The sequence below is a fragment of the Malaclemys terrapin genome, chromosome 7 (genome assembly GCF_027887155.1).
Source record: "Malaclemys terrapin pileata isolate rMalTer1 chromosome 7, rMalTer1.hap1, whole genome shotgun sequence".
Lineage (NCBI taxonomy): Eukaryota > Metazoa > Chordata > Testudines > Emydidae > Malaclemys > Malaclemys terrapin.
This window is the reverse complement of record NC_071511.1, coordinates 58,099,600-58,114,369: the sequence shown is the minus strand read 5'-3', so window position 1 is coordinate 58,114,369 and position 14,770 is coordinate 58,099,600. Positions and strand designations below refer to the sequence as shown.

At 45.3% G+C, this 14,770-nt stretch overlaps 1 protein-coding gene across 1 annotated transcript in view; it reads right to left on the bottom strand.

Moving 5' to 3' along the window:
* TLL2 (tolloid like 2) overlaps nt 1–14,770 on the bottom strand; it is a 187,085-nt gene that overhangs the window by 110,404 nt on the left and 61,911 nt on the right. The gene's annotated exons all lie outside the window — the stretch shown is intronic.

Here is a 14,770-nt window from a genome sequence, read left to right as displayed (position 1 = left end):
TATTTCCTTTTTGCTTTCCTATCACAGACTGCACAAGCAGACATCCAACCTCCAGCTCTAGACGAGATGCCATTTACACCTAAAGATCAGATCTTTTCAGTTGCCAGAACTACAGCAGGGACACCACGCTGCATTTAAGTCTAAGACTAATTTGCTTTCTTTCCCTACTTGACAGCTGAATAAATACTTTGTCCTTGGGGTTTGAAAAGGGGAACTGCAGCTTTTTTGTCTGCTGTGGCTAAAAATGTCTGTCCTCTCTACAAATTAGGCCTGAACAAGCAACTTGAAGCTAACACTTTATTCCACAAATGTAACTCCTTTCTCCTCACAATTGACCACGAACAGCTTAACGACCTTCTCTAAATTTATTTGTTGTTTGGCATTATTTCCTCAAATAATTTTGGTGACTAATTCTTGGAGCTACAACTCATTTGGGAGCAGTCTGCTGAGAGCCTTCAATTATTTCAATTGAACTTTGATGGGACAATCGTGGGCACATGGCCAGGTGGCATTGGTGGCTATGATATATAGATCACACTACGTGACCCGGTGCTCCCGTCTGGCCTTAAACTCTATTCTGGTCCCGATCCCTGACTGGATGAAGACAGCTTTAAAGTCAGGTTTCTGGGGCAAATCTCATTACAGATTCAAAGTCTTCTTTCTGAAAGCATTCTTCAGCTGAAAACTCTTCCGTTCCCGGACCATTACTGCCTATGAGCTCCTTTGCCAAAACATCCTCGGATATTTACACAATATAAATACACGGATAAATACACAAAGGGCAGCCTACGCAGTCAAGCCAAATTCAGATTTATTATTTGAACAAGTATTCAAAGAAATAAGGCATTTTCCCAGGTCCAAAACTGATGCTGGATTTAGGTAATTCCAAAACTCCTGGCTAAGCAGAGTCTAATTAGTATTACAATTAGTATAATGGATTTAACTTCCAATGTACTTTTCTAATGGATACGCCGATCCCCTTAAGTACATTTGAAATGTGTTCTCTGCACAACAGCTAATTAATATAAAGCTATTTAACAATCTCCATTCAAGCACAACAGACTGTGTTCAGTCTTTCTTAGCTTCAATAAAAGGGACACACCCTTCCTACCCAAACTGCAGACCAGAACAAGCAAGAAGTTAATTAAGGATGGCCAACAGCAAGACAGCAGTGGACAAGAATCAGATGTTCGACAAGTGCTCTGTGCAGTGCATAGACCACTCCTAAAGTGTTAATTAGTTCTTGGCGTATTGTGCATGGGTTAACGAGAACACCGGGAACCAAATTGTGCTCAGTTTCATCTGTGCAACTGAATGCAGAATTTGGACTTAAAGTGTTTGTAGAAGAAAAGTCTGGGAAGACGCATTTTTGCAACCACTATTCCTGCCTGCATCTGTGCCCAAGTCTGAAGACAGCTGTTCTGCACAGGGAGATGTACAAAAGAGTTCTGCTTTTATGATGCTTAGACTGCTGTATTGCCCAGTATACACTTTGGAATCTTCTTTGTGTGTTTAAAGAAAGATAACTGCTCATGAAGAAAATCCAAGCAGACTAATCTGTAATATGCAGCTGGGAATCATTGACAAGAATAAGTCCGAATTTTTTTTTCCCTATTTTATTCCCAAGAGAATCAGTGGATTGGATCCATAAGAGAAACACCAGTAAATTTCCACAAAGAAATGTTGAAATAGCTGGGTTTGGAGTAGTGAAGGATTTTCGTTTTAATGAAAAGAGCTTTCGTGCTTAACTGGAGCAGTATTACAGAGCTTGTGAAACTTCTAAAGAAAAACATAATGCCATATTTTTGACTGCAACCAGGAAAAAACCTAATATTGACAGACTGGACACTGCCACCCAAAAACAAGGGAGCAACTCACAGCGACATCGTGTTTCTAGAACAAGCTTTATTGGTGCATATCACCAGCTGCACCAGTGGCTGAGCGGTTAAGATGCTCAACTACAATCCTGAAGATAGTGAGTTTGAGTCTCGCTCGGTCTCACACTTAAAGGCCAGCCCACTCTACCAGGACCTGATCCCTTGCTTTGGGCAATCAAAGGCTGCCATATCACTCCCTGGCGTACCACTGGCTATGAAACTGGTGGGCCTTAACTTGACTTTCACCAGCTGCAGTTGTGAAAGCAGAGGAAAGGGCAAATAGAGAAAATTCCAGGGCTACATCACTTCAGGCCACTTCCAGATGGAGCACAATTATGGCAGCTTGTGGAGCTGGTGCCCAGACAGCTTACTACAAGCTGGACGTGGACCGAGCAACCCTCCACAGAATCCATTGTTCTGCAGTGCGCTGGCTTTGGAACACCACATCCTCCCAATTCCTAAACCTCAGGGAAGGTTCTAGGCATCTGTGGCCACAATCAGACTCATTTTGGTGCAAATCAGAAAGCCAGAAAAGCCCAATTCAAAAGAAAATCAACCCTGGTGCTGCTGCCTGCTGCCGTCTACAGTCATCAGAGGCTGCTTCTTCACTTGCTGTGTAGGGAGATTGCGTAGCCTGGCAAAAGTCCTATCGACTCCTACGGAGAAGGATCAGGGCCGAAGGGATGCTGCAAACTGGAAGCAGGCTCCAATAAGACACAGGAATTATTTCCTCTTGTTCCCAACAGGAAGTGCACTGTACCTCTTGTGCAGAGGGTGGGTCTGAATTTGTGGAGACCGTAAAGCAATAAATAAGCTTTGTTTACATGGAGATCAATATCACTTTCCTCGGTATTTTTTTTTTTAAATAGGAGGGGAAATGCTCACATTACACTTCACACAGGCTAAACAGCAGGAACCCAGCTGACAGTATTACTCCAGAGTAACACAAGACCCCTGCCTCATTCAGTGCAGAGGATGCTCTTGGGAGGAAGGTGGGTAATGTAGTGAAGGATGTCTGTAGGATGACCTCCACCCCACACCAGCCATGCCTCATTTGTTGCACAAGTTGGAAGGCATGTAGCAAATGAGGCAGGGGACCACAGGAAGGGGAAGGATAGCTGCATCATTAAAGAAGCTGAATACCACCATGGAGAGTTGAATTCTACCCCTGCTTCTGCCACCAAGTCACTTAAATCAAAATGTTCACGTTGACCACTAATTATGAGCTCCTTGTTTTCTGGGTGCCCACCACGAGGTATCTGGCCTCCGAACTGCAGCAGTGCTGAGCACTCACAAGTACAACTAACATAAACTATCAGGCCCTAGATGTGTCAAGTTGGGCACCCAACCTTCATGGACACTTCTGACAATTATGGTCTTAATTCCTCTACCTCAGCATGTGGTGAACCACTTGTATGCTAGTGAGAGTGACAAATATCCAGGAGGTAATGAATCATTTTGCATTCAGTGCAGGCTGTGTGTGGTACACATATTCATATTTATTTTCACCCATTTCAATCAATAACCATCCATTCATTCAGGAAAACACTTCCTCTCTGTAAGAACAGTAGGCCAGTGGAACAGACTGCCTAGGGAAGTCGTGGAAGCTATTTCACTGGAGGTTTTCAAAAGGAGGCTGGGCAGTCATCTGTCTTGGATGGCTTAGACACAACAAATCTTGCATCTTGGCAGGGGGTTACACTAGATGACCTTTGCGGTCCCTTCTAACCCTGTGGTTCTGTGATTCTATGATTCACTGAACGACACAGATCCCATGGGAAAATAAAGTGTGATCATGTAAATAGAGATCATCATGATGCATAAGCACATGGGAGCCAAAATAAGGTTGCAAAGGTAACCTGAATTCTGGCATTGCCTAACATTGGAGTGCTTGACCTTGAAACCTTAATGTTCTTTTCATGTTGTTTTTTTGAGGCAAGATTTGGGAAAAGAAACCTGAAAAAAACTAATTCTGTCATGTAGAAGGGGGAAGGCTGCAATTCTATGGATGATTCCTTGGCCTTTTATATTGCTAAACACTTATCTCCTGATTCCTTTAATGTTCAAGGTGCTAAACAAATTGAAACAGGAGAAAATATTAGCCATCCTCATAGCACAGTTGTAGTTGAGACAGATGTTGTTCCCAAGCGTGGTTGGCATGCCTCTTTAACTGCCTCACCATCTTCCCATGACAGCGAAATGTTTTTACCCAAGAGTTGAGATCCATCACCCTCCCCAATCTCCAGATGGTTCAGCTCAAGATGTGGGTGCCAGATAGTTCTCTGGCATAGAAAAAGCTTGCTCTCCAGAGATACAAACAGTACTATATAATAGCAGAAAACCATGACAAGGAAAACTTATCTACAGAGGTGGAAATGCACCTAGCCTGGAAGCAGCCTCCGATCTGTACCTCCTCTCAAGTCCTGTCTGTCATACATTCTTGGGTATCCGCTGACCTTAAAAACCTGAGGGTTATTGCTGAGCTCCATTAAGGTTCACCTAGCTGCCACCACAGCTTTTCAGCCCCCATCGAGGAGTTTTCAGTCTTCACCCACCCGATCACTACAATCTATATCAAAGGCCTGTTCAACCTCTTTCATCCTGTCAAGGAGGCAGCTCCACTGTGGGACCTCAATTTAGTCTTCCATGTGCTGAGGAAGCCCCCATTTGAACCTGTGGGTAACTGTTCCCTCCTTCATTTGTCCCTCAATACCACTTTCTTACAGCCATCACCTCAGCCAGGGGGGGTAGGGGAGCTTCGGGTCCTCACTGCTGATCCATCATATGTAGTGTTCTATCATGATCAGGTGATGCTACATCCACACCCTTGCTTCCTACCTAAAGTTTCTTCAGACTTCCACATTAATCAAGAGATTCACCTACTGGTGATTTATCCCAAGCCTCACGCTTTAAGAGAAGAAATGAGCTTCCATTCTCGGGACATAAAAAGAGCTCTTGCCATTTACCTCAATAGGACTAGGCTCTTTGGGGCTCCCCATAGCTTTTCATCTCAATTGCAGAATGAAACAAAGGACATCCGAATTTCCAACCCAAGATTGTCCCAATGGGTGTGGGTTTGTTTTGGTGGTGGTGTGTGTTTTGGGGGGGGTGATTGCACTGTTATGAAGCCTTAGGGGTGTACCTCTGCAAGGGTGATTAGCTATTTCACCAGGGCTCAATCTACCACTGTAGTCCTACTGAAAAACATACTTGTCTCAGACATCTGCAGGGCAGCCACCTGGTCTTTTGTGCATGCTTTTTCCCAGCACTATGCACAATGGTTTGGTACTTGCTTCCAGAGCTGATGCGACTTTCACGAACACTGTTGTATGGTCCATACCAAATCTGCAGCCTCGGCACCCTCTTCTGTAGTTGGGGCTGCTGCTCGGGTATCTCCTGATTTGGAGCACCCATAGGAACACTCTTTGGAGAAGGAGAGGTTACTTACCTTGCTCAGTAACTGGAGTTTTTCAAGATGTCCCCTGCTATGGGTGCTCTGCTACCTGCCCTCTTTCCTCTCTGCCTCGGAGTCCGCTGGATTTCCATGGCTGAGAAGAAATTGAAGTGGCGGTGGGTCCACCCTCCCCTATAGCCGCATACTAGAGCATGAGCTATCAAGAGTACACCTCTGTACCCTCAGACACTGCTGTTGAAAATGTCTGATCAAAAATGTGCACACATCAGGACATGGAGTACCCATAGGGATACATCTCGAACAAATCCAGTTACCGTACAAGGTAAGTAATTCTCCTTCCCCTTTATCTGCAGATATGTCATACGTTAATTTAAGTGTTCCCACTAAGCATTAACACTAGAAATGTTTTGAGCAATATGCTATATTATTACAATGGCTACACGTATTATATAGTTCAGTTCTTATAACATAGGGCTTATAAAAAAATCAAAATACTTCGGTTAAAAGTGCTATTTTCTGCCATTATTTCTAATGGAATTAAGCATATCGGGGGGGACACCACACTGTACTAATTTTAGTTGTTTTAGCCTGGTCAAATGAGGCTGGTGAGCAGCTTTGAATGGAAACAGTTATTTTCACTGTAAATAGTAAACTTGAGACACATTTAATTGATTAACTTTTACTTTTGCACTAGCTAAAAATAGCAATTATATTTCTTCTTCTGATAACTATGCCTGTTTTACTGTGAATATTTTGCTGTAATATAAATTGAGTTTTTGTATTTCTATTGGCATTACAAAAAGAAGTCTTTTTATTTTAGGCGAGGATCAATGCTTAGTACAGCTATATTTGTTTATGCTGCAACATCCCCAATGAATGGATATTTTGGAGGAAGCCTTTATGCTAGACAAGGAGGTAACTTGTTTTTAAATGTCAGCATTTTTATCATACTATTTTATATAGAAAGTTTATTCTGTTTCCAGGTATAAACAGCACAAACATGCATGGTCTTTTACAGGTGGTGTTTAGGTAGTTAATGAAGTCACATGAAATCCATAGTTTTTAATCAATACAAGAGATTTTGAATCTAAATGATGCTTCATTTCCTGTTCATTCTTGGTTGCATGTCCTGTATTAAAGCTTGCTAAAACCTTGGTAGTATCTATTTAAATCAATAAGGAATATAAGGATGTTAACTGTGGTAGCCTGGTCAAATTCCAACTTGAGTAATTACATTCTGCCTGTTAATACCCCCTATGGTACCAAATGGATAGGCTAACCTCCTGTTCCTGTGTGCTGTTAAACAGCTTGTGTGTTCTATCCCTGAGTTGGCCTTTAGTTAGGGTGACCAGATGTCCAGTTTTTAAAAGGACAGTCCCGTTTCAGGAGACTTTTTCTTATATATGTGCCTATTGCCCCCCACCCCCTGTCCCCTTTTTTCACAGTTGCTATCTGGTCACCCTACCTTTAGTGGCTGAAGTGATCCCTGTTATCACTTTACCTTCTCCACAGGGACCTTGAGGCTCAATGTTTACAAAGAGTGAATGGAAGGGATTATAGAAGTGCACAGTGTTATTTACTGCATTGTGCCATTCTTTATGGTATGAAGAATAATCTTCCTGGAATCTTAGTAAAACATTCATTCCATTTATTCAGCTTGTAATCATTTTCTACTTCATCAAATGCAAAAGTGAATATCGGTAATCAGCAAAAGTCCAACAGTACTAGTTAAGTAAAGTTGGGCAGGCAATCAGCAGCCTTCTCCTTATAGCCCTAACAATGCTTCTGAGTTCTGACCTGCAGTGCCTCTGCCATTCCTCCAGCCTCCCCCTTCTCCTGTGCTGCAAGAAGAGAATAGTTAATATTTATTTTTATTCTACTAAACACTAAGAAAATTGGTTTTGGTGAATTTTTAAAACAGAAGCTTGTATAATTTTAGCAAGAGATGCTGATCAGTGCTTCGTTTTCTACAGCATCAGTCTCCCTGCTATCTGAGATTTTGGAAAGATCATAAATGTCTAAGGCCTTGTTTACATGCAGTTTTTCTACCAATTTAATGACATCTGTAGAAAACCAGATCAGTTTTACCAGCATTGGTGTGTTACGCCTGTATCTCCAACTCAAGCTATATTACTCTAAAGGCCTATACTAGAAGGTTGCATTAATTTTATCTGCTTTCTGCTTTATCTGCTTTCTACAGATCTGGCTAAATTGGTTACAAAAACTGTAGGCAAGCCCTAAAATGCTTTTGATGCTCCTGCACAATGGAAGTTTGTAGTCCATATGCAATTCTCGAAACTATATATGTTGGTTTCTTTGCTGCATTCTATTCAGTAAGCTGCACAGATGCATCCAGACACTGAGTGTTTAAATAAAGTTAGCACAAATTCACAGATTAGTAGCAGATGCAGGAGATTCAGCCAAGACTGGAGTAAGGCAGTCACAGAGAGGTCTTGCACAAGACCACAAAACAAAGGTCTGCAAGGTTCCTTGAATACCCAGGCATAGCAGCAAATCTGTTACAATCTGTCTGGATTGTGGAAGGCCTTTACCTGTTGACTTGTCTTACTCTCTTGTTGGAGATGCCTATTATAGTGAATTAATTTTTGTTACTGAGTTTATTAAACATGGTATCATGTAATACCAGTAGTGTTAGGTGCTTTACTGAGATATGAAGACAATAGGTAACATTTTCAAGAGCCCTACTAAGTGACTTCAGAGCCCAAGGGCTCTGAAGTCACTTGAGCACTTCTGAAGATGGGGCTTTTAAATCATTGAGGTGCTTTTGAAAATGTTACCCTATATTCTGGTCTTTTGAAAAACTTAGTCTTTAGATATACAGACAGGAGGAGGACAGGGCAATGGAGGGAAGGGAATAATTAGGGTTACCATACGTCCGGATTTTCCCGGACATGTCCGGCTTTTGGGGGTTCAAATCCCCGTCCGGGGGGAAATCCCCAAAAGCCGGGCATGTCCGGGAAAATCGGGAGGGAGGGATGGAGGGCTCGGGCGGGGCCTCTTTGGCCGGGCCGGGCCGGGGTCGCGGGGCCGGGGGCATGGTGCCGGGCCAGGCGCGGGGCCGGGCGGGGAGCTGGGGGCGCGGTGCCGGGCCGGGAGCCGGGCGGTGCGCCGGGCCGCGGGCCGGGGTAGCGGGGGGGTGCGCGGGGCCGCGAGCCGGGCCGGGGTAGCGGGGGGGTGCGCCGGGCCGCGGGGCCGGGCGGGGAGCCGGTCCGGGGTAGCGGGGGGGTGCGCGGGGCCGCGAGCCGGTCCGGGGTAGCGGGGGGGGGTGCGCCGGGCCGCGGGGCCGGGCGGGGAGCCGGTCCGGGGTAGCGGGGGGGGGGTGCGCCGGGCCGCGGGGCCGGGCGGGGAGCCGGTCCAGGGTAGCGGGGGGGTGCGCCGGGCCGCGGGGCCGGGCGGGGAGCCGGTCCGGGGTAGCGGGGGGGTGCGCCTGGCCGCAGGGCCGGGCGGGGAGCCGGTCCGGGGTAGCGGGGGGTGCGCCGGGCCGCGGGGCCGGGCGGGGAGCCGGTCCGGGGTAGCGGGGGGGTGCGCCGGGCCGCGGGGCTGGGCGGGGAGCCGGGGGTGCGCGGGGCCGCGGGCCGGTCCGGGGTCGCGGGGCCAGGCCGCTGGGGGGTGCGCGGGGCCGGGAGCCGGTCCGGGATAGCGGGGGGGGTGCGCTGGGCCGCCGGGGGCCGGCAGTGCTGGGCGGGCTGGGGGTGGTCGGCCGGGGCTGGCACCCCAGGGCCCGAGCCGACCCAGGCTGGCGCCGCCGGGGGGCCAGCCTGGGCCGCGCCTGCTCCCCCCACACCCCTCCTTACCAGCTTCAGGCTTCCCGCGAATTTAATATTCGCGGGAAGCAGGGGAGGGGGCGGAGACTTTGGGGAGGGGGCGGAGTTGGGGAGGGGGCATGGGCGGGGCTGGGGGCGGGGCCGAGGCCCCGTGGAGTGTCCTCCATTTGGAGGCACAAAATATGGTAACCCTAGAATAATGTTGAACAGTGGATTAAATAGTGAAGCTAAGCACATGTCTTAACGACATTATTGTAGTGTGGTGTTTTAAACCTGCGCTGCCATTCCTGTTGCATTTAACCGGTCACTTAGACGTTTTACAACAGAATTGGTACCTATTGATGCAAGGAAACAATTTCATGTGTAAACACCCATCAGTAGTGTTTCTAAATAAATAAATAAATATATATATATATATATTTTTTTTTTTAACGTATAAGCTTTGTTTTACACCTTCTTATTAGCGTTTCCCATTTTAGGCAGTTGTTACCCTCCCATGTCCACATTTCCATAAAGAATGGTTATTGTTTGTGAAATCAAAAGGCTTGATTAAAAGTTAAGTACAGTTTAAAAGTTTACCTTTGCTCCTGTGTATGTTAGTTAGTACTCAATTAATTCATTTTGGGAAAAAAAGGCTAGCTACTTACATTCTGGCAAACTTGTGGCAAAATGTGAACTTTAATCAAAGTGCAGCATGTTTTATCAATTACAAATATGTTTAATGTTTTCTTCCTACAGGAAGGCGCTGGATAAAGCAAATGTTCATTGGGGCTTTCCTTATTCCAGCAATGGTGTGTGGCACTGCCTTCTTCATTAACTTCATTGCCATCTATTATCATGCTTCACGGGCTATTCCCTTTGGAACAATGGTGAGTAGTTAATAGAACTTGAAACAACATAGCAGACCTAGGAAAATTTAGCTTCTAAACTGGGAGAGCTTGTATTCTTTGTGTCCCATCACCTCAAAGTGGAAAAATGAAGTTCGGGTACTGAGATTCCAAAGGTCAGTGTCTTAAATTTGATAAATAATATAGAAAATCCACATGTTTGTGCTAGAATAGTTTAGAAAATTACTGTTCTTGCAATAACACTTAACTTGAAATATAATATAATAGTTCCAGTTCAGACTAAAGAAACCAGTTCACTGTAGTTGCTAATTGTTAAAAGGAATTTTCTGTTTGTAATTGAAAATTTTAACAAATCTCAGAATGATCACATTTTTAATTGCATGAAGCCATATACATACTCAAGTCCCATTCACCTTTATTGGGAAGAAACATGGGATTCTTACTTTCTGGGCCTGGGAAAACAAGGACATCCAGAGAATGGGGAGGTGAATGCCACTCCATGCTTTTTGGAGTGTGCCTGTTGGTGTCCTTGGGGGAGGTTTTCAATTCTTTTGTCTTAGCTTTAGGATGAGCATTGTGAAAGCAGCAGGTCGAATGATGGTGATGGACAGGATATAAGTCATGGCCGATGGTAGTTGTGTGGGTGGGTGGATGGATAGGACTGAACCAGTTCCCCATTCATAGCACTCTTCTCAAAACCATTCTCCTGTCGAGTCAACTAAAACAGTGTTGAAACTTCACTTTGATAATACTTATGACTTAGGACTTTTTTGTCCAAGAATCTTAGTGTTTCTCAAATACTGATTAAATCTAAAAACACTACTGGGAAATAGGCTATAATATTATCCCCATTTTAAAGATGCTGTGCTACTTGTATACTTTTCTTCCCTACACCCCATTAATTAGGGGAGGGATAGCTCAGTGATTTGAGCATTGGCCTGCTAAACCCAGGGTTGAGAGTTCAATCCTTGAGGGGGCCATTTACGGAACTGGGGTAAAAATCTGTCTGGGGATGGGTCCCTTTTTAATTTGGGGGGGAGGGATAGCTCAGTGGTTTGAGCATTGGCCTGCTAAACCCAGGGTTGTGAGTTCAATCCTTGAGGGGGCCACTTAGGGATCTGGGGCAAAATCAGTACTTGGTCCTGCTAGTGAAGGCAGGGGGCTGGACTCGATGACCTTTCAAGGTCCCTTCCAGTTCTAGGAGATAGGATATCTCCATTATAAATAAAATAAATATAAATAAATAAGTAGAACCATATTGACCCCATACTTGGGACAACTGTAGGGGTGAAGTGGTTCTCAACCTGTGGCCTGCAGGTCGCTTGCAGCCCAATCAACACAGAGCTGCAGCCCATGTGACATCCTCAAGTCCATACACATAGTACTGGATGTGACCGCATAACACATTGTAATGATAAATAGGTTGAGAACCACTGCTTTAAACCAAAGCACAGTCTTCAACTACCAGAGCTGAGTAACTGGTAGAAGGAGGAGGTGGCTATCTGTGTGGACTAGGCACTAGAGCGGGATGACACACACTTTGGAGTGCGTTTCACAATCATCTACCAACAGCAGAGGAATTGAGAGACTCAGAACACTTGGGTTCCATTCCAGGCTCAGAGAAAGGGAGTGTTTTCTAGTGGTTATAGACCCTGCTGCTCCCACACCCCTTCCCTCCAGTTTTCAGCCCTCTACATTCCAATTGTTTCCTTCTCCTACCTGCTGCCTGAGTGCAAGCAAGGGGGCATTGAGATAACCTGAGAGAACACCTCCATGCTCGCGATATCAGCGCCCCCTAGCAACTAGGAGCAGTAATTACTAGGAAAGTCAGGCTTGTACCCTGCAAACTTGTGCTTGAGCATGCTCAGTTCAGACTGAATCTTAGGAGAATTTAGCTGCCAAACTTGAACAAGGCTTTACTCAGCATGTGAAAAAATATTTTTTTCAGACCTATACCTTGCTAGACTTGGGCGGTGCTTCATAAGAGCTGCCAGACGCAAGTAACAAGGGCAACTCCCCTGCCAATTATCAAGCCCTTGCTAAAAAGCACAAGACCTTCCCAATGAACAGGCTGCAATAATTTTTCTTTTAATGTTGGCAAAACAACATTTTTCACAAATCTCATTCTCAGAAATGGCTGAACTGCTTCAGCTGAAACTTTATAAATAAATTCAGCCCGAGGAAGACAACCAGCATGGAAAATATCAGCCCCAGTGGTTCAAATCTGCCAAAGTTAAAAGCAATTGAAAACAGGATCCTGTAATGAAAAGTGTCAGGAAACCAGCATCCACAGGGTTCGAATGCTATGTGGACAATATCTTCATGCGGGAAGAAAATCTAGAATTGTCCATGAAAGCTGTAACAAATAGACTGCAAGACTATGGTTAAGGAGTAAAGAGAATTAAACATTCATTTTTCCCCCACTCCACAAGATAATGTCAATTACCCAGTGATGTGTCCAATTCTGGTGCCCACAAGTCAAGAAGGATGTTGATAAATAGGAGAGGGTTCAGAAAAAAAGCCACAAGAATGATTAAAGAATTGGAAAACATGTCTAATAGAGCTCCTGGAGTCTAACAAAGAGAAGGTTAAGAGGTGATTTGAACACAGCAGGGGGGGACAAGTCGGGCAATTTACCCCAGGCCCTGGGCCCCGCAGGGGCCCCCACGAGAGTATTTCGGGGTCCCTGGAGCAGGGTCCTTCACTCGCTCAGGGGGCCCCGGAAAACTCTTGTGGGGCCCGGGCCCCCAGAGCTTCTTCCGCTCCGGGTCTTCAGCGGCAATTCGGTGGCGGGGGGTCCTTCCACTCCAGGACCCACCGCCGAAGTGCCCTGAAGACCCGCGGCGGGGGGTCCTCCCACCCCAGGACCCGCCGCCAAAGACCCCAGACTCCCTGAATCCTCTTGGCGGCCCTGGATCACAGTCTATGAGTATCTACTTGGGTACTAGCAGAGAAAGGTCTAACAAGATCCAGTGGCTGGAAGTTGAAGCTAGACTGATTCAGACGGGAAATAAGGTATACATTTTTAACAGTGACACCACTTCTTGTTGGGATAAAGCCTCTGATTTTACATGGATGGATTGCAGTGAGAAATCAATAGCGCATGCACCACGCCCAGGGGCAAACTGAAAGCAATTGTGCACAGGTGGAGGGAGACTCTCGATACAGAGCTATGGATTGATGAAATTCCATGCACACATGTAGAGGTCTTTCTTACCATACATTTCTCCATTTTTACTAACTTTTCAAGAACTCTAGTGGGGAGAAGGGGGGGACCTTAAGTAGCAACTGCCAGGCACCAGCACTGATCTTTCTATCAATGACATACCGGTATGATATTCAGTGTAAATCCCCCTTGGAACATGGTAACCCAGATACTCTTTCCAGGTTGCCTAGAAAAGTCAAGGCACCTGAATACAATCCGATACACAATGTGACTTTCTTTTTTAGTTAAGAGGAGTGAAGAAAGGACACAAGTGGAGATGACACTGGGAATCTGTTTTCAAGAAAAGGAATTCCTTGGTCCGGTAAGATGCTTGGTAGAATTAAGTGGGTGATGTGGGGATTCATGTGCCTGCTAGTCATCTACCAATATTTACTGAGCAGGGAGTTTTCCTTGCATTAATGAACTACTGTACTATGGGAAATTCATTCCATGGTTGTCTGCTCTGGTATAACCCCTGACTGAACAGAAATAAAAAGGTAAAAACTGGGACTGGTCATGGGAAAGCATTTGGTGCAGCTAAATAAGCATTGCCATCTACTCAGGTATTGGTGCACTTTGCATCTGCCGTTCCTGTAAGCTTGAATTGTGAAGACCGGATTGGTCCTCAGCCAGTCCAGAAACCAGAGGGCACAAAGCCACCTCCTCCTCCATTGTCTCCGCACTCCTCCATCTATTCCTGAGCAAAGCATGACTACAGCCAAGACTCAAGGCCAGAGATGCATACAAGATTGGTGTGAAAAATGAGCTTTGAGTTTTAGGGCTGGTTTGAAACCACCAACGCCACTGAGTTTCACAGGCTCATCTCCAAATCCATAAATCAGTCCTTTTTTCCTGGAATCTCAAGCAACCAAAAGTCCTTTATTTGTGTTACAGAAGTTTTGCATAACTCTGGACTCCAATAGGAATACCAGGATGACACTGAACAAAGGGAATTTTAGACTATCAGGGAGTATTGCCTAAAGATGAGACCTAATTGAATGTGCAACAGCTTCTGACATGAAGCAGTGGAAGCCCTGTTGAATGGGACACTTTGAGCTAGCGCAGGCAGAACACTGGAAAACTTGCATTAATTTTGCTGCTTTAGCCTAACCATGAACTAAGTGTTGCCTTACAGAATAAATGTGTTACTGAGCATAAGTTGTACTCTGCTGATACACTTTACAAGAAAATTCACACTGTTACTATTCTAGCTAATGTACCATTGAACGGTTAACTTTCATAAAGTGAAATAATAATGTAATTGGATAGCAGTGGCGCATGCTCTAACAGGGAGCTCCAACCACATTTAAAGGAAAAGCTTTTTCAAGTAATGAACAGAGAAGCGTCATGGATATATCTTTCTCTTCAGAGACAGACATTTCAGAGATGCACTCAGCTATACCCATCATTTGTCGACCAGAGATTACACAGAGTCTGTACCCTGGTGACACCATACACAATGAGTGTCTGCACACAATTAAGACTAAGATTTTGTCATGGGTATTTTTATTGAAAGTCAGGGACAGGACATGGGCAATAGACAATAAATAATGGAAGCCCAGAGCCCAGCCACCCAAAGCTAAAGTCACGGAGATCATGTAAAATCATGGAATCCGTGACCTCGGTGATGGACTCACAGC